The sequence below is a fragment of the Lissotriton helveticus genome, chromosome 9, assembly GCF_964261635.1.
Source record: "Lissotriton helveticus chromosome 9, aLisHel1.1, whole genome shotgun sequence".
NCBI lineage: Eukaryota > Metazoa > Chordata > Amphibia > Caudata > Salamandridae > Lissotriton > Lissotriton helveticus.
The window spans coordinates 1,057,086,595-1,057,111,828 of NC_136070.1; the positions used below are offsets into that span (position 1 = coordinate 1,057,086,595).

The 25,234-nt window shown below is 40.7% G+C and overlaps 1 protein-coding gene across 3 annotated transcripts in view; it reads right to left on the bottom strand.

Moving 5' to 3' along the window:
* ATG7 (autophagy related 7) overlaps positions 1-25,234 on the bottom strand; it is a 1,226,522-nt gene that overhangs the window by 266,636 nt on the left and 934,652 nt on the right. The window lies entirely within an intron of this gene.

The following is a 25,234-nucleotide window of genomic DNA, read 5'->3' on the forward strand; positions in this document are numbered from 1 at the left end:
GTTGGAGAGCCTCTACACAGAGGGTGTATGCTTCAGGCGATAAATCTGGTAAACTGTTCTATTGAGTGGCGACCCACATAATATCCGATGAGTGGTCCCGGTGATTAGTGACTTGGTGGGACACCCCCAGGAGGAGCACGCTGAAAACACCTGAACGTTTGCAGATTTTATTGGAGGCTCTATTCGTGATGCCTTCCGCCATCAGCGGAGATGGAAAATCCCCTGCTAAACAATATACCACTGCCAAGTATACCAATTGCCTTGGCTTTAAGAGGTGGACAAAGCTCTGACGGCTAACGAGGTGAACGCTGCAGTGTTCTGGTTGCAAGCTGGAAAGACGGATGCCCCTGATTGTTATCCCATTGAATGTTATAAACACTTCCGGGAGTTACTGTGCCCCCATATTCTGAACTTTTACACAGCTGCTTTACAGAGAAGGTCCTTTCCACCAGAACTGGATTGCGCTACGATTGTAGTCCTACCCAAGGAGGGTCTTCTTCGGGCCAGTATGCTACATATTGCACCATTCCAGTGATCAACTCTGATATTAAGATCTATGCAAAATTGTTGGCTGCACGGTTGGACAAGACTTTGCCTCACCTAGTCCACACGGATCAGTGTGGATTCAAGTTGGGCCGTGCCACATGCCACTGTATTAGGAGAGACTAGGTGGCGCTGTCCAGGGTGCACACTCCGGGTGAATGGGGTCCTGTCTCCTGCATTTCTCATCAAACGTGAGACATGCCAGGGGTGTCCACTGTTGCCACTGCTGTTTGCCTTGGTGATAGAGCCCCTGGCACGGCTCATGTGCTGTGATGCCCAGGTCAGTGGTTGGTGGTGGGGAATTGGCCTGGAAGAGCATTATAGGCAGATGATATGCTTCTGCTCTTAAAGATCCACAGCATTCCGGGCCCTGCTGCTTAAACCAGCTATGGCTATACGGGCTTCAGGTTAATGAGATGAAATACTGCTTGGTGGAGGTGAAAGGCGATGCACTTGGGCAGGTTTGGTGCTCCAATATTCCCACTCGCCACAACACCTTTAAATATCTGGGAGTACACGTATCTCCCCTCCCTGACTTGGCTGGGGCCCTTCATTTCAGGGATTTAGAACTGTGGCTTGATCAGGATCTTAGCTGCTGGGTCAGGCTAACTTTGTTCCTAAGGGGCACATATCCCTCTTCAAAATGGTGCGCTTACTACATTATTTTTAAGTGTTGAGTAATTATTCCTATCCTTTCCCTGTAAGTGGTTCCACTTCCTGACTACGTAGGTTACCAATTTTGTGTGGGCAGGGGCCGCCACAGAATAGCGCCTCATACTTTATGTACGTCTCCTTTGATGTAGGTTTGGGTCTATCTGATATTTATATATATTATCTTGCACACACATGGTGCCGGTTAACGGGGGGTGGGACGCCCCGGCATATCGCCTGGAAATATACTCGTTCTGGATAAATGGCCTGCTTGATCTCCTGTCTGGAGCTGGCCTAATGAGTACCCTGCCATCTCACACAAGGGTGTTGCTCAGTTGCTGGAGGGAGTCACTTCGCCTTACTGGTTGGAGCCGCCACCTGACTTTGAAACTGGAATTCTGAACCAATAAGCTCTAGTATACTTTAGTATATCATATTTCCGGTTGCAACAAGGTGTATAATGTTGTACGCATCTGATATATTTTCACCTTTCCTTTGCAGATGACACAGGCATTACACCCCACTAAGGGTCTAATAAGATTATTGTTTGATGTATGTGCTGTTGCACCCAGGTGCTCTCCTATTTAAGTGGCTACTATAGCTCAAAATATTTCATAGGGAAGCATGTTGTCAGTGTGACAGCTTATATACTTTAAATGTGTGCGTCAGTTGTGTGTTTGGTTAACACCATCAGTGCTGCAGCAATTCCCCCTCTGTCCTGCTTCTGATTTATTCCCATTGTTCATGACAAGCTCAGCTCGTCATGAGCACACGAGCAGTGTACTGCATGACGAGCTGAGCTCGTCATGAGCATCGAAGGGGTTAAATGTTAAGCTGTACTGTGTTGTTAGTTTAATAGTGTTTGTGGAATGTGCAATTATGTTAATGGTATCTTAATGTTGTGGTGGGCACTCCCTTTGGTAGTTCCCCAAGTCATGTCCTGAGTGGGTGAGCCATGATGGTGTATGGAGCATCCAGTGGTTTTGCGAGGGTGCATTGGGCATTAAAACAAGGAACACAACTGTCAAAATTGGGGTATGGTGTCCCCTCATACACCTGAGTTCCAGTGCTCCCACACCTCCTACACTAGTAATGTATAGGCCCATGAATGCATCAATATTTGCACATCTGTCCATAGGTGCACTTTATTGCAGACCCCATTATGAGCCCATTACACTCACTTGCTTCCAAGCCTCACCAGAAGCCTTTAAAGAGTTCTTGAGGTAGCAAGAAACTCAAGGTGGGACTGCCACAGTCAGAATTTGGGAACATCGGATTTTGGATTCTTGTAATGTTGTTCCAGGGTCAAGGTGGACAGAGAGTGAACCTCACGTTTTTCTCAATTATGTGGTGGCAATGGGGTTTCAGTGAGTTGTATAAGATGCTTTATGCTTAATAGTGATCCACATACCAAGAGGACAGGTAGTTATGAGATATATCTAAGAAAATGCTGAGTAAGCGAAAATTGGAAGAGTTTTCCTAAATAATTTCCAGCAGATAAAGCAAAGTAAACACGGCTAAAACGTCCAGTAGTGCTAGTAAATTGATGTGAAGGACATCAATTGTAGTCAGATGGAGAATCTTAAATATCCTGCTTTCACAAGGATATCTCAGTTACAACAGTGTCTACAAGAAAAGAAAATGCTTAAAATCAAAGTGTTTCGAACTATATTTCACAGAAAAAAACATATGTGAAACATCAAGCCCTAATCAGGTTATTCAAAACACAATATACTGCAGTCACGGCAACAGGGAAAGCTACAGTGCTGAAAAAGTAGAAACAAACATCGGTACCCAGCTCAGAATAAAAAAACAAACATTTTTGCTATTTGAATACTGACCCACTGTGGTCTCTGGATACAGTACTTTGAGAAGTGTCTTGAAGTAGCACACACCAGCACTTCCTGTAAATCCATGGCAAAGGTAGAGGAATAGTTATCTCAGCTGCATTTGACCCCTAGAGAGCAACACCAGCAAACAGAAAGGAAATACTAACAGCGACATCCCAGTCAGTGACAGGGGCATAATACAGGCCCTGCCGTGCTGGGGGTCAGCACCCTCCATGCAGAAGGTCTATGCATTTCTGTGAGGTATGGAAGATACAGAGTCACATCACCTATTTCTGCGGGGGCATCATTTTACATTAAACCACTGATCAGATGGTGCAGCACAGCTTTGAGACATATTACCTTCATATCAGAGTACGTGACCTCTTGGAACATTATGGCATTATGGCTCAAAGCAGACTTTTGTGCATAATTCCATTTGATTATAGCCCTGCAGCAGTGAGTAACATGACCAGTTTCTCTGATGCAGGTAGTGCAATTGAACAAAGAGCAAAAAGACAACCGCAGGAGTATGAGGAGGGTTCACAGTAAACGTTACTTGTGGATCCTAACAACAGTAGTTCTTCTTCATAGATATTGCCGCTAATATTGGGAAGAGACACCTGTCTGCTACCCCCTCATGTGACAATTATTTAAAAGAATTAGGTCTTGACAGCCCTTTCAGTGATAATGATGACCTTACTGTCAAAAAGAGAAGATATCCAACAGCAAGGACAATAATTAACATTCTAGCATTACGTTTTCAATATGTTTTACTAGTTTCATAAAGTATCGCCCTCGCCCGATGTGTCACAGATGCCTCGGTCCCAACCTAAGGCTTGTCTGTGTAACAACATGTCCGTAACTACACTTTTGCATCAGGTAGCTCTCATCCTAGTGTCAGTACCAGTGATGGTCTGCACCACTTGAAGGAGCTTGCTAATTTCTCTGGGCCAAAGACTGACTTTTCATGACCAGTCCTGCTCTAATATGGGCAGCCCTCTGTCATAAAAACTGAAAGCCCTGACAGTTTACAGTCACCTCAGACTTGTAAAATCTTGTGAAAAGAACTGTAACAGGTGTTAACAAATTGGCATTCGGATCAGATTAGAAATCGGTTATCTCAATAGCCCGACGGGATACCACATTTATATGGTAGCAATGTCTTATTGTAGCTTTTAAGTAACAAATAACTTTGTAGATACAATGCACAGTTTGAACTGTACATTTATGTATTTATAAAGAGACAAAATTAAATTATTAAAGACCAAAAGAAATGAAGAATAAGGAAGGGACCAGAAGGAAGATGGAAAGCTAAAACAAAAACATAGAAGAGATGACAAAGGTAGCTATAACAGAGTATTAAAACAAAAAGTGAAAAAAGAACAATAAAAAAAGGCAAGAAAGATGGTGTGAGGAAAAAGGAAGTATAAAATGAGGAGGAGGAGTTCAGATTTAGGAAAGAGAAATAGACAGCATTAATGCAAATAAGAGAGACAGCAAGAACTGGATAGAAAATGAAGAGAACCAAAGAAAAAGGGAATCTTAAATCAAAGCAAAAACAACCAGGAAAGCAAGGAAGAGAGGTAAACAATGTGACAGAACAAGAGACGGGGACAAGAGAATGGAGTAGTAAAGAGAGAAACAAAGAAGAGAAAGGCAACAGAAAAAAGAAAGCTACATACTATGTATTATCTATTAAATTGACACACAGGAATGTGTGACATGATTACCTAGAATCAAAGAGTAAAGAATTACCAGTGCCAGGTTTTGCTTAGTAAACCATGGTATGCTAGAACCATGTAATTACAGTAACCAATATGTTACAAGAAAGGACTAAACACTGTTGCATAGAATACTTGGAGTGAAGTCCCAGGCAACCAATGAATTAATTTGAATACTGTCAAAAGATCTTATGACCTATTTGAACAGGAGATCATTCAGCCTACAACAGACACTCAAGGTCAAAGCATACTGTTGAGCTTCAAAGCCTTTTCATAACCACCCCTACTATTTGTAACATAACTGAGAACACAGCATAGCATATCATAGAAACAAATTCTGTCAGTAATGTACAAATTCACGCTAATACCTATTTTTTTTAAAATATTGGAATATAGCAATTCATTAAAATAATTATTAACGGCATGACAAATGTTGCATTAATTTTATTTTGTCTAGCATTTTTACAAACTCCTAAAATAGAACAAAACCAATAGAATGTCTTCCCTTCCCATCCTGTGTCAATGCCAGATACTCATCTGCCATTCCCTTTCCAATGAATCTCATTGAAAGTGCAGTTATCTACAACACAACTTACAGTTCAACTTACAGTTCAACAAACGCCGACAAGCTCCCTACATGTGCCTCATTAATCAGGGGGTCTCGGATCCACAGATCTACCCTCAGATTCACCAACTACCTTGGATACAGTAATGGAATCAGTTCTCCAAGCAATCGCGGCCCACAGGGAAGAGACCGCGCATGATGGGCGCAAGGCCCAAGCTGCCCTACGAAAAGTACAAGGTGTTGTGCGTAGACTCACCAAAACTGTTAGTACATTCGGGGATAGAATGGTGGAGCTTGAGTCTCGCATTGTGTCCAATGAAACTGAGATTGCGGCAAATCACGAGCTAGCCGAACTACATGAAGCGGAACTAACAGATGTGAGGTGGAAACTGGAGGACTTTGAGAACTGCCTCCGTAGAAACAACCTCCCTGTACTTCGGGTACCAGAGGCATTGAAAGGGGAGGATGCCCGCTCATTTGTCATTAAAATATTTCGTGATTCCCTACCCGAACTATCTAATTGGAATTGGGACCTAGAAATTCAACGCGCTCATCGCATGCCTATGTATGTAAAACAACCTTTGAGATCTGGGGGCTATCCACAAGCAATTTTAGTCTATTTCGGCAATTTTCTTCTCAGGCAGGCTATATCTGAGAAGGCTAGGCCAGAGGCGAAGCGGGTTAGTGGCACTATCTCTTATTTTGTTCATCCTGATTTTTGCCACGCCACTGTGGAAAGGAGATGGCGTCTCCGCCAACTGATCAAACCTTTCCAAGAAAAGAAAGTGGTGGCATATCTGAATAACCCTGCTCGCCTCAAAGTAATTAATGGGGGAGTAACAAAATTCTTTACATCCGAAATTAAAGCTAAAGAATATCTTGATGGTCTCTAACCAACTGCTCGATTAAGTGCCTACATAGGAGTTCCTGTATAGGATAGGAGTAGGATACGATCCAAGAGGTTCCTCCGCCTCGTGTGGGTGTAAGGAACTGCGTCATAGTATAGTAGGGAGACAGTATTTATGTATAGGCATAAGGGCACTAATATTAACATAATCATGTTGATTTCTAAATTTCTTTTTCTTTTCTTTTTTTTGGGTTTATATGTTTAAATTTCAAGAAATTATATAAGCTGCTGATTTTGGTAAAAGGATTATTTCGACTGTGCATGTATATATGGCTCTAGTGCCGGTCCCGAGAAACACAATCATCAAATCGACTCTTATGGAGTCTAAATGCTTCACTTTGGGTGTTGGGGGAGGGGGGAAGGGTAGGGTAGTAGTAAGGGGGTGGGAGCTCAGGGAAAGGGGGGAAAAAGCAAGAAAAATAGCAACTCCGTATCTATACTGAATTTACAAAAAATAATAAAGAGAAAGTTTTCTAAAAAGAATAAGCAGATAACCTGGGAAATCAACCAAAAAATGGCATGGAGAGGATGAAAAAAAGCTCTTGGCATGTTGCGGGACAGAGCAAAGAGAGCTAGTGTATATGAATTAATTAAACAAGGGGCCTATGACATACTTTGTTTTCATGCGACCCATATCTCATGGGAAGAAAGGGACTTGCTAAGAATGCCCGGGTATAATTTACTGGCAACCACAACACAGACTTCTAAAACTTGTGGGGTAGCTATTTTAGCCAGGGGATTTTTAGGGCAGGCCAAACGTAAGTTAGTAGATACTCTTGGTCGATGGGTTGTAGTCGAACTAGAACCTGGCATTACAATTTGCTCAGTATATGCTTCTAATTATGACGATCCACATATATTTGAAGATCTAGAACTGGAACTTGCGTCTTGGCCTAAGATACTGATACTATGTGGGGACTTGAACATTTCCATAAATCATGTGGGTATGTCCCAAAATCAGTATATGTCCGCCTATACGGGAAGGAAACCTAAAGTGTTCAGAGCTATCTCCCAACTTAGGGAGAGCCTGGATTTAGTTGACATTTGGGCTTCTAGGTATCAATCTGACCCAGGCTACACATATTTCTCATTCCCCCACAACAAATATGTTCGTATTGACTATATTTGGGTTGTAAGCGATCATGCCGCAGGTGCAGAGATAGATAAATGTCCCAAAACAATCTTGGATCATAATATGCTTACTCTTACTATTAATATAGCTAATCTTGAAAGGCCCGCTTTAATTGGTCATTTGACAGGAAACTCCTTACAAATAGAGAGGATATCGAACACATTAAGACCTGGACACAAGGATACTTTGACTGCAATCGTTACAGCTCATCAAGGGGTATAGTGTGGGATTGTTTTAAGGCCGCCCTTTGGGGGGAGACCATTAGTTTTGCTGCTAAACAAAAGAAAGAACTTAATCTGTCTAATCAACAGCAGATGCAAGATCTGGCTAAAGCCGAGCAGGAACATATAGCAGCTATAACAAGAGGCGATGATGCGGGAGCCTCATTGCGTAAAATGTTAATCATCAAAACTACGCTTCATAACAGGATTAATCAGAAAGCAGCAGAAATCTTTCAAACAAACCGCAATAAATTATATGAAGATGGTGAAAGGGTCGGAAAACAACTAGCCTTACGCACTCGACAAAAACAATCACTTAATAGGATTCTTAACATTGAGGCAAATGGCAGGGTCTACACAGAACCAGGTGAAATCGTGGACGTTTTTAGAGGATACTATCAAAACTTATATCGAAATGAGGAGATCTTTGACCTGACCGAAATTAAAAAAGCCCTGCGGTTATGGCTAATAGATTGTGGCTCGAATAATATCCTCGACGAGATTGCTAGAGATGATCTAGAAAAAGATATTACGCTAATAGAAGTACAAGTGGCCCTCTCTGATCTCACCTCCGGCAAAGCTGTAGGCCCGGATAAGATCCCGGTAGACCTATATAAAATTTTGGGAGAGGTTAGTATACCCTACATATTAGATCTATGTGTAGGGATTCAGGGGAACGGCAACACACCGGAATCCTGGAAGGAAACCAATATAGTAATATTTCCCAAAAAGGGCAAGCCTCCAGAACTGCCCACCTCTTACCGCCCGATTTCCTTAATTAATTCAGACTCGAAAATATACGCGAAGATCTTGGCCAATCGGCTCAGGAGGGTTATTGAGCATCTGGTCTCCCAGTGGCAGCATGGCTTCATTCCTCATAAAGGCACCACGGATCAGTCAAATTTGCTTTATTCGAGATAAAAACTCATAAAAGCACAATAAAACATTTTAAGACATTTTAGTTCCATGTTAGAACAAGTTGACAAACTCCTGTAAACTTCCATTGATAATAAAAACAATTACAAATTTAAAAAAATCAAACAATATTTTCTAAAATTCAATAATCAAAGCATTTTGACGAACTATTTAAAAACATCAAAAGAGTTAATAAAATCACAGTTCAGTAAAATCACAGTTCAAAGTGCAAATTTCCTTCTGATTGCCCAAGCCCACCCCAAGAATTTTGCGGCCACTACTGAGATAACTGGCAGGGTGCTGGTGCAAATTATTCTTAATGCAACCTTGCGATCCCTTGTGCCTAGCATTTTACACATAGCTGTTAGCCAAACACGTCGGGGGGGTTGAATAAGCCCTACAGACAAAAAAAAGATAGGCAATGGTTTCAACACCGTTTTTACAAACCGGACAAACACTGGAATTGGCTACTGCCCATCTGCCCGTTAATGATCTTACTGGGAGTGACCCTACTCTGAGCTGGAAGTAAAGTTTCCGATCCCCAGGCTTTGTAATCTCATCCCAATAGGGCTCCAACCTGGGGAGGACTTTCGCTTTCAAATATCTGCCCTCCAATGATGAAGGAGCAGCGTCATTCCATTTCTGGTAGGCAACCATTTCCCAGTACCTAGCTTTTAGATCTTCTTTGGAAGGGAACTAGGCTAACTCAGGGTTCTCCCATAGTCCCTTCATGCCCATTTTGAATGAGACTTTGGACAGCTCTTTTAGCCAGCTTATCTTGCGAAATGTATCTGTTTTAATTACGTCCAAGAAACCCTGGGCATAATGTGCGAGCTCCGGCGTGGCCCAGATGCGACGCCAGCATAATATTGGTCTCAATCTGGCCATGTCCGAGACTGATTTCCTGCCCAATTCATAGCACAGCGGTCTCATAGGTGTGCTCTTAGGGACGCCAATAAGATTACGCAAGATTTTATTTTCAACAAGTGCCAGTGACCCTAGATTTTCATAGCCCCATAATTCGGCACCATAAAGAGCCGAACTGATGGCTTTTGCCTCGTACACTTGGAGTGCTGGCTGGATCGGCTTTGTCAAGGATTTTCTATGCTCCACAGCTATCGCTCCTGTATTTTGGCGAAATGTGAGAGCCGCCATTTCTATATGCTTCCCCCAGGTGGCTCCCTTTGCTATGTGGATGCCCAAGTAGACAAAATCCGATACCTTTTCCACTTTTCCTCCGTTCCTCATAAAGGCACCACGGATCATACCCGTAGGGTTATATCCTTATTTGACATCATGGCTGCGACGGGGGCCAGATGTCTATGATCCTCCTTGATGCCGAAAAGTCCTTTGATCGAGTCTCATGGAAATATCTCTGGTTGATCTTAGAATACAATAACTTTGGGGCTGGGTTCATCAAATCTATCCAAGCAATGTATCAAAATCCGATTGCTAAGGTACAAACAATGGGTCTAGAATCCAGAACATTCAACATCTTAAGGGGCACTAGGCAGGGGTGTCCCTGTTCCCCTATTCTGTTTGCTTTATATGTAAATCCCCTGATTCTGAAGCCACTTGCAAGTACTTTAATAAGACCTATTATGACTGGCATTTATGAAACCAAGATACTTGCTTACGCCGATGAAGTGGCGGAAGTAACATCTAACCCCACTGAGGCAATCGATAATATAGAAAATATTACCCATTTGTTTGGGCCCATGTCTGGATATTCTCTGAATCGGGATAAAACTGTGATTATTTGTACAAACAATACTGTATTTAATGATTCTAGAAAGGCACCCAGTGCCATATATCTTGGTGTATCTATATCCCCGCAGATGGAAAGTATCAACAAACTTAGTTATGAGCCCCTGTTGGAAACCATAAAAAAGACCTTATGAGGGTCACCAGTCTACACTTATCAATTATTGGCAGAGGAAATTTTGTTAAAATGAACATCCTCCCTAGGATATTATATTTTTTTCGGGCAATCCCCTTAATTGTGGAGGATAAGACAGTAATGGCCTTTGAATCACAAATTTCTAAATTCATCTGGGTCTATAGTAAAATAAGGAGATCCTTGAAATTTCTCTCTCTACCACAAGAGAGAGTGGGTCTGGGGCTCCCGAATATAACTTTTTACCTGTGGGCTACTCTTCTTCAGGGAATGTTTCCCCTACTGAATGTAAATCCAATAATTGCTAATACAATAGAGAATAGGATCCCCACAATCTATGAGTTAGCGGTGGGGGATAAAGCAAAGGGGCTCCTGCTAAGACAGATAGAACCGTCTTAGTACAAGAAGGTTACGTTTAAAATCATAAATAGCGCCTGGAAGAAAGTTTCCAAACATTTGGCTATACCAATGATTAATAAATATACACCGTTATGGCATTATTTTTTTACTATCTAGGCAGGTGAATGATGATATTGCTAAAAGGTGGGAAAACCTGGGAGTAATATCAGTGGGTGATTTTCTTGATGCTGATCCCGGTGCCAGGTTCCCCAACCTCGAAATAAAATTCAATATTCCTACCTCTGATCTTTTTAAGTACATCCAAGTTAATACTATTCTTAGCTCAAAATTATCAAATACTTCACTGCCTAACATTCCCATCTTTGAACATATAGGCAAAAGATCTACCAGGATAGGTATACTATATGGGCTAATAATGGATCAACAGCAGGATGACTTAGAGAGAACAGAGTCACTCTGGGCAACTAAATTGAACAATCCAAATGTGGATATTGATAAGGTACTACTGCTCACCGCTAGGATATTCTTAACATCTACCCTTAAGGCCCAACTCTACAAGAGTATATATAATTTATACTTTACACCGGCAAAATTATATACATGGGGTAAAAGAACAGACGATAAGTGTCCCAGGTGTGGCTCAGGCCCCGCCCATCTACTTCACATGTTTGTTGAATGTACTAAACTAACTACCTTTAAATCAAAAATATCCGAATTTTGGGAAGAAATATTTGGACATAAAGTTGGTATGTCCTCTACTCTTTATCTACTGGGATACGATAATACCCTAGGGCATAGCAAAGAAGAAGAAACATGTATGTTTTTGGGTACGGCGGTATACAGGATAATATTAGCTGCCCGATGGAAAGATGCCGACCCTCCCAATTTTCAAATTTGGTTAACACGCTTTTTAGGGATCTTTAATCAAGAAATGGCAATCTACTCAGCAAAGGATAAAAAGGCTAAACAACGCGGTACTCAAATTTTGTTGCCTATTATCGTCTGGAAAGATAGGTTTTAGTAGCATGCAATGACTACTTCTTTCCTTAGACAGACTTTATATAATCACTCTATACTAGCACGTACCTCTTAATTTGTGTGGGCACTAAATCTCTGTGGTAAGAATGTATAGACTTTTTATATGTATTTGTATTTATATGTATCTCTTAACTGATTCAGATATAATAATGAAACATTCTTGTAATTTATCCTATTTTGTATATGTATTTCGGAGTTTCTAAATAAAAAAAATATATATTAAAAAAAAAAAGAAAGTGCAGTTATCTTGCAAATACATGACTTCAAATAATCTTTGGCCAATTTTAGGTCACTTTTATGAAAGAGATGAGTGTCACAGATGGTTATCCTTTCTCCATTGGACAGTCTCATGAGTTAAATGGATAAAAGCTGTGACAGTGCACTTATCCTGCTTGGTTTCTCAGCAGCATTTAACACCAGTGATCGTTCCTCCTTCCTCCTATACTTAGGGGATAATAACATCTAGTGCCTAGCCTTGAACTGGCTTGCTTGTTTCCTGAACAAATCCTCTCAATGCGTTACTAGGGTCCCTTGCAAGTCCTGCTCAGACAGGTGATCTGAAGAGTCTTGCAGGAGTTGACCATTCCCTGTTTTTTCAACTAATCACTTGGGGGCTGATTGACATGTTAGTGGTAAGGATACGCCATCACAATAGCAATGTAGGATTCTTAATGCTAGCATAATGATCCACTGTGCCTTCACCCTAGTTACACCCCTCTGAGGGCCCAATGGAGTAAGGGCCATAAGAGTTGCCCTCTGTGTTCACCCACATAACTCAGATGGGTGGACACACAGGTCAGTTTTCACTGCCGATCACTGCTGGAAAACACTGGTGGTAGGAGGAAGAGAAAACTATCTAATGCCCCACCTGCCACGGAACATAACTCCCAGGGCAAGGGGGGTATTTTTCTTTTTTAATTTTTCAAAGGAAAATTCTGATTCGGGATTTTGTTTTTTAAAATAAAATAAAGTCCATAATTTTGCCATTCGGCACCGTCATGTTTGACGAAGCCATTCATAAAAGTTACAATGCATTCACAGGAACCGCTTTGTTAGTGGTTCCTGCAATTGCTAGAAATGTCCGTCGGCCCAATGTACATGTCTGAATTTGATCATCGGGACTTCCACCAGGGCAAAGGAGTAATTAACTCCATTGCCCTGGCGGAGGACACCCCGGCCTCCAACATATCAAATGGGTCCTTAGTCACTTGGCTGTCCCCTACGTTATTTTGGAATTATGTTATTTATGTACATCCCATGCAGTCAATTGGTCATTAGTTGAAGGGATCAATCAGGTACCACCTTTACTGAAATCAGCACCAGAGTGGCAGTCAAAGAGCAGCACTCCACTAAATAAGAAATTATTTTGTCTCCCGGCAATACCTCCTGCTGGAAGCCTACCATATATTTGACGTTTATGTGCAAGTGCTAGTGGGCAGTGCTGACTAAGGTTCTCAGGAATGAGAACGGTGTAATTCTAAATGTAATTTAGGATTCATAACCAGCAGTATTATGGTATAATATCACACTGATGTGATCCTAAAGAATGTGGACCGTTTCCATTCATTGCCAATTTAGCTGGTAATAAGATCAACTTTAAATGTTCCAGAAAATCATAACTGTCAGACTGATTGGAAATCTATTTAACAAATAGAGCATAGCCAGCCCAAATATGGTTCTGAAGATTATGTCTAGAATCTTCAATCTGATTATCTTATGAACTTGGGTACAAAGATGATGAGGAATCATTGGTCCAGAATTAGGAATGAGTGAAAATCCTTCCAATTCTCTGATTAACACTTGATAAACCTAGCTATGATGTCTTACTACAGGAGAACATGTCAATTAAAGATGAGAAATCCCTGCAGTGTAGGTTGGGGCTCATAAACTGGAGTTGGCAATTCTAGTTTAGTAGTTTGGATACTGACAAACGAACACGCGAGGACGCCATCTCTATGTGAGAGCCCGTAAATTTAAAAGGCGCCTCCAAACAGAAGAGTGAGTTTAACAGCCACTACAAACGAGCGGCTTTTAAGATTGGAATACCGCTGAATGAGTGTGGGTACAAGCTTGGAAATCAAAGGTTTTTATCCAAGTTAAATTCAAATGTTCCGACAAAGACGTTTGCCAGTTTAGGATAACGAGGCTCCCTCAATTATGGGAGAACGTCGCTATCAAACAATTTTTAAAGAAGAAGCACATAATTAGGACAGAGGGGGCAATACAAACACAGCGGAGGGAAGATAACGGAATATTGTATAAAGACCAGAGTAATAACTACAGACTTGAATAAGAAGGTGTTATAGAATTTTACCTTCGAAACGCGTTGATGCAATCCGTAAAGCCACAAATCTAACTGCTTCTCTATCACCTTAGATGGTAAAAAATAGGTGATAACCGATAAGGTGTTTAGGATATAAAAACTTTTTAATAGCAAGTAATTGTGGCATTCAAAGACAAAGGTTATTGTCTGTATGAACTCTCTCAGGATTTTTTTGTCTAGTCATGTGATTTTAAATTGTTTTTATGGACTGAATATAGTAAAAAGGGATCATGATGTTTTGAATTTATATTATGCTATTTATAAACTTTGGTGACAATAAATTTTAAAATGATTTCTACAAGGTACTATGTATTTTTGTGCCAATACTTGAGTGTTTTAAGTGTAAGTTTTGGATTTTGTGTGAGGAATGTGTAGAGGAGTATACACAGAGAGGAGTGCAAGTGAGAGAAATTAACTATATCAAAGAATCTTGTTCTGACCCAGAGGACACTTTTTTATATAATTCTCCCACTGAGCCTGCAATGTTTGGTAGAACTGGGAAGTATTTAAATAAAACTGAACAAAATAGGCTGCTTGCTAAATTAACTTCTGAGAAAAGAAGGACAGGACCAATTGCGTCATTTGGAAGCGCAAATTTGCAAAAAGCATTAATGCCAAACAATTCAAGTTGAATTCAAATATAAATCTAAATAGGGCTTCATCTCAATAGTCAAACTTGGTTTGCAATTGGTACACCTCAGACCCATTTCACTACACTGGTCCCCCTGACTAACCAACCGTACGTCTGCTGAGTTCACACATGCAGTCCATCAAGATGTAACACATTGAATGTGAAGAATCACAGTGTCCCATATCAGTAAATTCTCATCATATTTTTGTGCACCCGATGTTAGCACATACTTTCTGAATAGTATCTGCATAACATAGATCTGAATACTAACATATTTTATACCACTATGCTGTTAATCGTTATAATATTAAAAAGGCCGTTTCTACAGTGTTTTGTTCTTAGAACTTAAAAGCACTGCAATTGCTGATTTTCCTTCCTCAATGGTATTTATTTTCCAACCTCGAATAGATAAAATATTGTCTTAAACCATTGAACTGCATGTTACACACATATTTCTGCAGTGGACGCATTAATAAACTTACTGAGCTATCTCATGAGATCAACCCCAGCCAATGGAAAAATATAACAGATTGCATCGTCAAAGGAAATATACAATATCATATTAGCACAACTATCAGTCTCGACAATGCCCCTCAAATTCCCATATTAGCAAATGTTACACAGCAACACTGTGTAGCACCTACCTACTCAGTTTCCAAAGCAATTATCATTTTGTCAAGATACCGATTTTAAAACAGTAATTGAAACACATTAGTAGAGATCCCATAGCACTGCATATAACACATATTCGGCCAGTTTCCACAGTACTGCATGAATGCAAAAATAAGCCCGGTATTCACAAATCCGCAGTAATACACAAATGAACCCCGTTTTAACCATCCAATAGCAATGCATATTTTTGCAAGTTTCTCCCGCAATGCAGTAAAGCACACCGTTGCTTAAGTTACATAACAAAGCAGAAATCCAATTATTTGGAAATATTCAAAATGCCACAGTAATAAACACCTTTGTTCATTTACTTCAAGGCCTAAGTTAGACATGAATTGGTCAATTCTTTTAAGACTGCAATGCACATATTAGCTTAGTTTCTAGAATGACCCTAAAATACACATTTTCACACTTCCATAACACACATTAACACTTTATTGTTAGTTATAAGCACAATCGAAGCACCATAGTCCTAGAATCTTAGATAACAGCACTTCGGATCACCCCATGAAAATAAATTTAATGTTCACATGCCAAAATGCAACCATTAGTAGTCAAAAAGCCAAGCCTGGCTGGGGGTAATATTCCTGGAATGAGGCAAATTCGGATCTGTAAAGATATACAAAGCATGCATACAAAGCCATGCAGTGCTGGACCCACACAAGTATACTGTTTACGTTCATTGAGTGCACAATTGGTGTTCATCACATTAAAGCATGCCCTACTGACTTGGCCAAAGCGGTAAAGAAATAGCTTTGTTTTTTTATATTGAATACACACTAGAGATACAAAATTAAATATGACTAACAATGTGACGACTAGGTGTATCGTCAGATGTAAAGTAGCCCCCCCCCCATGTAGTCCAACTGAAGCACTACTTGGAAGCTAGAAGCATGCACCAAATTTCCAATCGCAAGTCAGGAGAAAGTAACTCTCCTCTGGGTTGAACCCACTCTATGTATATTTTAAAGACTTGGAAGGTATGTGCCTTGTGGCAAGTTGCCATATCAAACTAGGCATACAAGGAGGAGGAATATACTGTTATAGTCATCATGTGTTTTCTCTTCTATGTATCTACATTTTAGGTCACAAATGTTAATTGATTACAATGAATGACAACTATAGAATGCATATTTGTTTAATGTCACTTTTCTTTGCAAAGTGATAATTAAGTCTGCTCAAATATATGATCAGTATTTATTGCAAGCTGCCTTCTCTGTTCTAAAACAATTTGGTATGAGGTTGAGAATAAAGTTTATTCGAAGCCGATTGCATTTCTTATTTATTTGTATAATTCAAAGAGCACGTTTTCACACAATGATAATATGTAAATGGGTATCATGCCACTTTCTGCTAATTGTTTATTCTGAAAGAGACAACAATAGCAACATAATGTCATGTTATTGAGGAAGAGAGTGAGAAGGCTTGAAGAGCAACTTCGTGTCAGAAGACAGAGACGAGACAGGCCATGCAGAATCACTTCACCTACTTTCACTGACTTTAATGGAAAAGCTGGGGCCTTATCAGCCTTCCTTCTAGCAGAAATGGGAATAGAAGACTATGCTATCGTACTGAACAATAACTAATCTGTTTGAAGCAAGTATAAGAGTGGGAACGCTCTTGGAAACTTGAATTATGCTTTAAGTTTAGTGCATCATTGTTTTATTCATATAAAGTGTAACAGACAATATTTCAGAATATTTTCTGCTGTTCACGTTTGTTACTTGCAAGCGTGGCAACTCCTATTTTGTTTATTTTTTATAATAGTTTCTACACATATTGTGTGCACTAGGATAGGTTTTTTATTTTAAAATAAGTCCTTAAAATATATACATTTTCACTAGTATTCTTGAGTGTGACTTTCTATAATGAAGGAGGGTTTAGGTTCCACTAATCATCCCAGGGATATTTTACAAGATTGTTATCTAAAACACATAAGTACTAATTAGTGGGAAGCGGCGTAGTTGCAGTTCTACTGGCTTTCTGTCTCAGGTTTGCACATTGATAAAGTCTTTAGTCCGATGGGGTCTAGAAAGCATATTTTGCGGCTGTATTCTAGAGAATCTAGAAAACATGTCACTTCGGAAAGAGCAACGTCTATAAGAATCATCATCCATCAAGACTAATTGCTTTCATTGGTGTTTAAGTGCATCTCCTTATATAACAGAATAAGCAGCATTGTATGGGAGCAAGAAGCCCCTTTTTCCCAACGCTCCTCTCTTTGAGGGATACCGGAAGGCTGAGGCTGGCATGCTGTCAACTTCAAAAGAAAGACAGAGGGCAAACACAACAGTTTTGTGAGACCTGTCAGCCATGGTCTTCCTACATACTTTTTGCATTACTATTCCATTTTTGCTGATTTCATTTTTGTTGGCCTTAGGACCGTTAACCAGTGTTGTAGTGCGTGTGCTCTCTTCTTCAAACATGGTTAAAATGGCTTACTCCCAATTGCCACATTTAATTTACTTACAAGACCCTAGTAAACTGGAACTACATGTACATGGGTCCTGTAAATTAAATGCTACTGATGGGCCTGCAGCACTGATTGTGCCCCTGACTAAAACAGCAGTCCTTAAAACAAGTCTCAGGCCTGTCATTGTAGCCTGTGAGTGAAGTTTAAATTGCCATCTCACCTGGCAAAATAAACCTTTTTCCAGTGAAAACGTTCCTTTTAAATACTTATAAGTCACCCCTAGAGCAGGCCATAAAGTGGCCACAAGGGAGGATGTAGTACATTTAAAAAGTTAGACAAGTACTTTTAAATGTCCTGGTAGCAAAAAACTCTTAAAGTCGTTTTTCACTACTGCAAGGCCTTCCTCTCTGACAGGATAAAATTGGGTTTGCTTTTTACATTTAATAAGAGATAACATTAAATTAGGAGCAGGTAGGAATGTCAAGTTGGTTGTCTAAAGAATTGTAATTTAAAACCCTGTATAATGACAAAATCGGATTTTAAGTCATAATTCTGAAAATGTCACTTTTATAAATTTGATATTTTCCTGTCTCAGCCTTTATCCTGGGTCACATGACTAGGTGTCGCTGGCCATTGGGGGTATCAACTTCCCCCATTTCTCCAATTATCAGGAAGCCTTTCAGCTACGCCAATTAACGAATTGCATCACTAATCAATCTGAGGATAAACCTCTCTAGGTAGATCTTGAGAGCTCATTTTTAGCTCCCTTCTCATTTCAGGAATATCTATCCTTCACTCGTAAACCACAATAGTGTTCTACTCCCATAATTAAGCAATCCTGTAAATTATCTATTACACCCCATTTAGCTGTACATAATTTAGATACTTTTCTCAACTCTACCATTTGGCACAACAAACAAATCCTTCTTAACAGGAAACCTAAATACTGGAAAAGATGGAGAAACAAAGGTCTGCTTTGGGCTCATCAACTTTTTGATCAGGGCTCACCCATTCTATTTACGCAATTACAAACCCTTTATCAGCTACCTTCTTCATTTAAACCTACATTTTTTACTTTGCAGAACGCAATACTCGTTACTTATGCTAAGCTCAAATCTTCACCTTCCTCACCCTCCCAACCCCTCTTCACTTGGCATAATCTTCTGCTCATAGCCCCCCAAAGCATCCACCATTTATTCCTGTTTAATGACACCCCCAGAGCTCTGAGATAAAACTAAAGTGGAACTCTCATTGGAATCTGATTTGGGAACTAATTGGCCTATTCCTTTTTGGAACAGAGTTTGAACGAAACTCAGGAAATCATCTAGAGCGGCCAGCACAACACAAACACTTTTCTTTATTTATAATAGATTTTTTTTTACACCTGCATACCTAAATAAAATACACAACGCAAATCTCAACACTTGCTGGACATGATCCGAGGTCGATGCTGATCTCCATAATATGTTATTCATCTGTCCACACGTTTTTAAATTCTGGAAACAGGTATGGCATCAAATCAACACTATTTTTCACACCACAATTCCCCTCTCCCTCACAAACATTTTCCTAGGCAGCTTAACACCAAACTGGGAAAGAGGTCCATCCCAGTTACTACTTATTGATTTGTTAATAGCTGTAGCTTTACAGCAGATATCAAAAAACTGGAAAGACTCCACTAAGCTGTCTTATTTAGCTTGGTGGTATCTCTCATGATACAAAACAATTGCACCACTGGGGCCCTTTCACACAATTTCTAGGGGATACCTTGAAGAAAACTTCTTTAACTGCTCTCTCACAATAAGAAGTCTCCAAGCCTCCTTGACCTCCTATTGTTTGTTTGCAATTATGCTTAATTTATTTCATATAATATCTCTTGAGATTATGTATTTTTGACATGTATTGTTATTTACGTTCTTGTGAACCTTTGACAGTATTCATATCTCTTCTATAATATCTTCTTAATATTTTAATGAGTATTGTATATCATTATCACTCTTTATTACACCTTCTTGTATTTGTGCATTAACAAACGATCGCTTGTACGATGTATTTTTTTTATGTGATCATATTAATATTTTCAATAAACCTTTTCTTGAACTTAAAAACCTTTACTCTATTTTTTCTAAATTGGTGTAGGGTTTTTCTTGTGCTGTGTTTTTACTCTTTTACTGTTTCAAGTGTGGCATAAACACTTGAAACATTGTATCTAAGTTAAGCATGATGGCTTATGCATCAAGCTACCAGAGGAATAAGCACAGGTTAATCTGGGCTTTGCTTGTGTTTCACCCTGACAGAGAATGTGAATGCTGCTTGAGTAAAGTTTCCTCCCCCTCAACCAGTAACCCAATTTCCAACAGGTTTCTTTGTTCAAGCTCTTCAAACACCTTCACTTTTGAATTCTCCATGCACATCTGAACTTAATAGCTCCAGTCCTCCTTCCTACATAGGCCCTCTACCCTAAGGAAGGCATTACTCTTATGTAAAGTCACCTGGTGTTATCTAGATTTCAAGTTATATATTATAGTTCTAGAATTCTCACTATAAATAGCAGATCATCCTTGTGAGTATCATCATCAATACTATGGTGCAACACATTAGGCAGGCAGCCATTTGTGTTGTAAACTGTCACACTAGTTGAAACGGATGCTAAATGTTAATAATAAATTCGATATGTTTACAGTGGTGATTATCAAGTTTAAGCATATCTCAAGAAAATGGGTGTTATAAGTTTCAAGAATAAATCCATGTATCGAAGCCTATGGGGCAGCACAATGATTTATGGGCAGCCATTTGGTTGGTGGCAAAAGGAAATGCTCATCACTACAGCATCAGAGTAAGCCCATCTGTATAAATCAACAACAGCTGAGCGCCTCGAAATACCAAATAAACAAAGATCTAGGTTCTTGAAATACTTAGTACCAGTGATTTCGCCATTAGCCTTTGACCACGAAGGTGCACAAAGCAACACAACACAACACAACACATTTTCACCAGATAAAACACGTGTCAATTGCAGAATGTAGGTTTCCTTCAAATTAACTAGGCTTTCTATTTCCACTAGACATTTCAGTCTATCTCCGAGTCAAGCATTTGTTTTCGGAGAATGAACAAATGGATTCAGTGGGCCTAGCTGCAAGACTTCAATGGCAGAAAGAAACACAGTCACTTTCTTATGAAATTTTGCAGTTAAACATAGCTGCCAAGGTTTCAGATTGGCATGTGTGACATTTTTTTAATTTCAGTGTAAATATGAGTGACATTTCAGCGACTATGAGTGACACTTTCTTGCGAGCAAAATGAAGATGATCGAAACATACAAACATCAGAAATTACATCCATTTGAGCTGCAAGAAAATGTAAGAAGATCTTAAAACACCAGAAATGGCACAAAGCTGCAAAGTACCAGAAAAGAAAGGGCACTCAGTCATGGCACGATATAGCCTCTCATTGTATAGTAGATGGTTATGTGCTGTGTGTATCCCTCCCTTCTGCAGACGACAACAGGCCATTTCAAAGCCCCACCATCCTTTGAAGATGCACACCTGCAGGGCATATAAACTACACCACAATAAACATGGTGCAGCGCTGGCTAAGTAGAAACGCCTTCATACAAAATCACTGATGAGGTAGCAAAGTGCTTTTCGAGGAGTAGCACGTTACTCCAGAACCCAAACAGGATTAGTAGTGAATTAGTATAGGGAGATATCAAATTAATTTGAGCGGTGGAGATGTGAATTTTTTAGTTGCATTGAAAAGGTTAGTGGAGGGAACGGTCTAGAAAGTATTTGGAGATTACAACAGCAGGTTTGGGGTGAGTAGAGGGGCTGGGAAGAGTCAGGGGCAATGTGACAATGGCTGGACGAGGCCCTTTTGTGAGAAACCCTCACATAAGCAAATGGTGCTCATAGGGTTTAAGCGGCACTTGAAATAAAGAGGAGCCAATTATTGGTGATGGAGGACCTTTAATTGGATGTTCAGCACTGTGTGCATCTGCTTTCATATCTCATATGCTAAACAAGACGGTAAAATATCACATGTGTTATACAGCTGGAATGAACACCTCCCATCCTGTTGTAGCTCATGCTTCACTATACCCCTCATTAGCCTGCATCACTCACCTATCGCAACTTCTGACATCAGTAGAGCTTCTCCTAGCACTGGAAGGACAGCTTATCACTTTGGAAGAAGATTGGGACAAAGGCAAGGAATGAAGAAGAGCAGGACAAGGAGAAAGCACAGGCAGATGGGTGGAGAGAGAGAGGTCAGGGGAGATGGTAGCACCATAGAAGGTAAGAAGTATAGAATGAGAAACCAGCAAGTGAGCAGGGGCACCAGATAGAACGGTACAAGTTCCATCTATACCTGCAATGTGCAGGTGCATGTGCGTGGCACCATCACTGCATACACAAACAATTTTGGCACAACAACCCATGCTTTCCCTGAGGCAATGGTCTACTGCAGCAAGAGTAGCTACTTGCATAAAGAAGTCCAATGTGACTGACTAGATGTGGCGGTACATGAGCTGTAGTACCCTTAATTATCAAATCACATAATTGCAATATAACAGCCACATGTTGTCCAATGTGATGATAAAAAAAAACGGAAGGGAAAACAGTGACAAAACACCAACCCACACATTTAATTACAGAGAAAAGTTAATTGTGTTACTGGTTGTCAGTAACCTTCATATTTATGCAACAGAGATCAACTAACCTACAAAAACTAGCAATATTATTAGAATATTAAAAAGACATAAAGGTGTTATCATCTTAAACTTAGTAACAGCGCTGAACATTTCAGTGACTGCTTAGGTGTCTCCATTTACCGACCCTTGTGTTCCTGTCATGCTGGACTTACGTGAACTCAGACCGAGGGAAAGTTTACCTCCTGGATGTATGCTTGCACCCTATGAGTAAAGGAAGTTGGACAATTTCCAGCACAGGAACTTGCTTCCACAACGGAGAACACCCAGACCAAACTGCGGAAGAGGCACTACTAATCTGCATAATAGCCATATTAATGACCTGGTTAGAAACAAGAGCGGGCCTCAGGGTTTTCTGGCCTACATAATGCAAATGAGCTTTTTAACAGTAGCGCGATCAGCTAGCTGCTTGCAGGTCGGTGTCTGGACTGGAGTCTCATTTTCTGTTTTACATGAACCATGTAAAAAAGAAATGAGACTTCATCCAGACACCGAGGAACTGCAGGCAGCCGATCGCGCTAAAAAGTTAATGTGTATTTTGGATTAACACACACTTCACTGCACGTCTGTCGACACAGTCACAATCCTGTCAAGTATCACGCATGAGGCGTGACACTAACGCATCTCAGTGTGGTGATCCGCATCACCGCACTGAAATGCATTGTCACGCATAATCGTTATAGCGCCTCGGTTGCCAAGCCATATGCAGTGCTTTACTAAACTGGAGTGGCTGGTAGCGGCGGCTGCACACAGCACTGTGCTTGAGGGATCATTGCTGAGCTAGAAGCTGCTCTCATAGTCCTAGAAAGCTACAATGTATAAATAAAAACGTTAAGAACCCCGCTCCGCCTCCTCCGCGCCATATTACGTTCTTGAAACAGAAAGGCGACGTCATAAGCGCTGCGCACCAATCATGACCATGCCAGATTTAGAACGAACCCCACGTAACCGCCGCGCACATCAACCCCACCGAACCGCCGGCGCGCACATGGAGCCCACTGTCTGTGCAGCAGCACTGGTGCCTGCTGCTTGTCCGAGCCTGAGTGAGAGTCAAATAATACCCCAGGGCGGCGCACCACCAGGCCGTTCATGCTTACCGAGGAGAAGGCGACTGTTGTGGCGCGACCAGGAATCTGCGGGCGGCAGCTGGCCTGTTAAGTGCTGCGGCAAGCCTCGGTAAGTGACAGTGACTGTGTCGACAGACGTGCAGTGAAGTGTGTGTTAATCCAAAATACACATATTAACTTTTTAGCGCGATCGGCTGCCTGCAGTTCCTCGGTGTCTGGATGAAGTCTCATTTCTTTTTTACATGGTTCATGTAAAACAGAAAATGAGACTCCAGTCCAGACACCGACCTGCAAGCAGCTAGCTGATCGCGCTACTGTTAAAAAGCTCATTTGCATTATGTAGGCCAGAAAACCCTGAGGCCCGCTCTTGTTTCTAACCAGGTCATTAATATGGCTATTATGCAGATTAGTAGTGCCTCTTCCGCAGTTTGGTCTGGGTGTTCTCCGTTGTGGAAGCAAGTTCCTGTGCTGGAAATTGTCCAACTTCCTTTACTCATAGGGTGCAAGCATACATCCAGGAGGTAAACTTTCCCCCGGTCTGAGTTCACGTAAGTCCAGCATGACAGGAACACAAGGGTCGGTAAATGGAGACACCTAAGCAGTCACTGAAATGTTCAGCGCTGTTACTAAGTTTAAGATGATAACACCTTTATGTCTTTTTAATATTCTAATAATATTGCTAGTTTTTGTAGGTTAGTTGATCTCTGTTGCATAAATATGAAGGTTACTGACAACCAGTAACACAATTAACTTTTCTCTGTAATTAAATGTGTGGGTTGGTGTTTTGTCACTGTTTACCCTTCCGTTTTTTTTTATCATCACATTGGACAACATGTGGCTGTTATATTGCAATTATGTGATTTGATAATTAAGGGTACTACAGCTCATGTACCGCCACATCTAGTCAGTCACATTGGACTTCTTTATGCAAGTAGCTACTCTTGCTGCAGTAGACCATTGCCTCAGGGAAAGCATGGGTTGTTGTGCCAAAATTGTTTGTGTATGCAGTGATGGTGCCACGCACATGCACCTGCACATTGCAGGTATAGATGGAACTTGTACCGTTCTATCTGGTGCCCCTGCTCACTTGCTGGTTTCTCATTCTATACTTCTTACCTTCTATGGTGCTACCATCTCCCCTGACCTCTCTCTCTCCACCCATCTGCCTGTGCTTTCTCCTTGTCCTGCTCTTCTTCATTCCTTGCCTTTGTCCCAATCTTCTTCCAAAGTGATAAGCTGTCCTTCCAGTGCTAGGAGAAGCTCTACTGATGTCAGAAGTTGCGATAGGTGAGTGATGCAGGCTAATGAGGGGTATAGTGAAGCATGAGCTACAACAGGATGGGAGGTGTTCATTCCAGCTGTATAACACATGTGATATTTTACCGTCTTGTTTAGCATATGAGATATGAAAGCAGATGCACACAGTGCTGAACATCCAATTAAAGGTCCTCCATCACCAATAATTGGCTCCTCTTTATTTCAAGTGCCGCTTAAACCCTATGAGCACCATTTGCTTATGTGAGGGTTTCTCACAAAAGTGCCTCGTCCAGCCATTGTCACATTGCCCCTGACTCTTCCCAGCCCCTCTACTCACCCCAAACCTGCTGTTGTAATCTCCAAATACTTTCTAGACCGTTCCCTCCACTA